Here is a 2,720-nt window from a genome sequence, read left to right on the forward strand (position 1 = left end):
TAAATTAAATTTATAGTTGATGAACTGACTTTTATTACAGGGCACTTATAAGTTTTATTGCTCTTCTAAACCAAGGGTGAAAAAAAATCATCAATCAAGTGATTTAGAGCAGAGTTATAATTACTGAACCAGCAAAATATCTCATAAAATATGAGATGTTATAAAACTCAAGAGTGAATTAATGAATGAACCCATTAAATATGGTAGCTATGAGATCAAAAACACTAACTGTGATACCCCAGGTTTTAGCTGCTTTTCTCTCTCTCTTAGGCACCCTGGTCTTGCATTTCCTTGATAACATTTCTACTTTCTACTAATCTTTTTCATTTGTTTTCTAGCCCCAAGTATTACTGTGCAAAATCATCTTAACAAAGACGGATGTGAAAATAATAGAAATTCTATCAATATCCAATTTGATTTATAAGAAGTTGATACTACCCATGAAGTAGAGGTCAATTCCTCCATCCCATCCTCATGGGTGACTGTATGCAAGGGACAAAATCCAGGACACGCTTAAGCAATTTCCTGGAATCAACACCATGTATACATTAAGTACAATAGATTTACTGCTACCCAAAAGTTTCCCTTGAGAAAATAAGCAAAGCACAAAATACCCAAAACAAAAAGATGCACACGCACAAAGCAATAGCCCCATGAAGTCAATCACAGAGAATTTTTTTGACAAGTTGACAGTGAGTATAAAACTTTGTAAGGAAAGGAGAAAGGATTGAAAGAAAACAAACATGCTTTCAGGTTCCAAAGGGAAGAGTCAATGGAATGAAAAAGAAAAAGGAGGGAAGGAAGTGTCTGCAGGGAGCAGGGTATGGTGATCTCTGCCACACTTAACAAATAGGATTTAACATTTATTCATCAAATAAACATTTTTGGAGAGGTGACAAAGAAGTACACATCTTAATATAACTGGAAAACATGGAGTTATCCTATTAAGTTTGAAGAACAATTTTTTTCTCTTCTCTAATAGTCTTACTTAATTTTCAAAAACTCATTTCAAATGGAAAATGTAAAAATATCTTTGACTTCCTCAATCCAATTGCTTATATTTGTTCAGAGAACCAATTCACAGATGATGAATTGTGCTTGAAAACCTGACCATTCACAATAAGTTTTACGGCTTTCCTAAACCATGGGTAAAATAAAGCATAAATCAAAGGGTTAATGGCTGAGTTATAATAAGCACACCAGCAGCAAATCTCATAACTATAGGCAGGGGTTATGTAGTCCATAAAAGCATCAATTAGCGTATCGATTGTATATGGTAATCAGGAGATCATAAATACTACCACTGTGACCCCCAGGGTCTTAGCTGCTTTTTTCTCTCTTGGCCACTCTGGCTTTGTAACTCTCTGAGAAAGATTCTACTGTGCTACAAGTATTTTAAATTTTTATAGCTTGTTGTTTAACGACAAGAAAAATCTTACTATAGAGAATGATCATAAGAAGGGCAGGTATGAAAAATGACAAAAAAAATCTATCAACACCCAGTCTTGATTTACAACAACTTGACAACCCCCTATACAGTTGAGGGCACTAGATAATTCCTCCAGCCCATCGTCATTGGCACCTGTATAGAACACGGCCCCGCTGTACGCAAGGGGCAGGATCCAGGAAATGCTGACACATATCCCTGACACAGACACCGTGACCTTGGTAGGATAGACCAGAGGGTCAGTAACAGCAATGTACCTGTCGATGGAGATGAAGCACAAATGGAAGAGAGAAGAGTAACAAAATGCCACATCACAGCACGTGTGGAAAGTACAGACGCTTCGCCCAAAGTACCAGCAGCTCTCCACCGACCTGACCATGCTGAAGGGCATCACGGTCACCCCCACCAGAAAGTCAGCACAGGCCAGGGAGGCGATGAGGAGATTGGTTGGAGAGTGTAGCTGCTTGAAGTGAAGGATTGAAGTCATCACCAGGAGGTTTCCAAACACGGCCAGCACAGCCCCAGAGGCAAACACTGTGTAGAGAATCAGGCGGGGTCCGGCGAGTAGGGAGTTTTGATAGAAGATCCATTCAAGTACTCATAGCAAAAATCAGGCTGGGAAAGATTGCTGGTCATGTTTCTTGCTGTGTTCCCGCTTCTCCTTGTGATAGGGAATAATAGTCATCAATTCTGAAAATTAAAAAACAAAACAAAAAATCAAGCTGCATGTTTGGGCAACTCCTTTTGCATATTGCCTCAGGTTAGATAGTTTTCCTATTTTAGTTATAGAGATAAATTAAAAGAAATTCAAAAACTCAGAAAATTGTTATTTCTGTTTTTAATTCATGAGATCATTTCTGTAAATATGTCTGAAACTTACAGATGGTTAACTCCAAGCAAATCTACTATGAATTTTCATCAAGCCAGAAGACACATCATCTGAATAATTGAAATAATTTAATTTAAATACCTGGTTCTTTACACCTGCGAAGTTGTTGTTTCTTGCAAAGGATAATCACATATAATATCATCCCCTATTGGAGAAGTCACCTTTTTTTTTTTTGCTTGGGTAAAACTTTATTAAGTGGGAAAAAAAGACTTTTCTTGCAGGAAGTTGCAGTACAGCTAGGGATTCACCAACTATACGCAAAACAACTAGGAAATGGTATGCGCATTTCAAATAATATAGTTCAAACTATCCATAAGTGCTAAAGAACAGAGTCATATCAGTAGTCTAAACTATGCAGAGCACAAGTCAATATCACCTCCTCCA

General features: G+C 37.5%; 1 pseudogene; it reads right to left on the reverse strand.

Moving 5' to 3' along the window:
• Window positions 1-220: 220 nt before the first annotated feature.
• Window positions 221-2,187, reverse strand: LOC141571897 (trace amine-associated receptor 6-like; annotated as a pseudogene).
• Between the last annotated feature and the right edge of the window lie 533 nt (window positions 2,188-2,720).

This window comes from Rhinolophus sinicus, chromosome 2 (assembly GCF_057876585.1).
Source record: "Rhinolophus sinicus isolate RSI-liver-muscle chromosome 2, RSI-T2T, whole genome shotgun sequence".
In the NCBI taxonomy this organism is placed as follows: domain Eukaryota; kingdom Metazoa; phylum Chordata; class Mammalia; order Chiroptera; family Rhinolophidae; genus Rhinolophus; species Rhinolophus sinicus.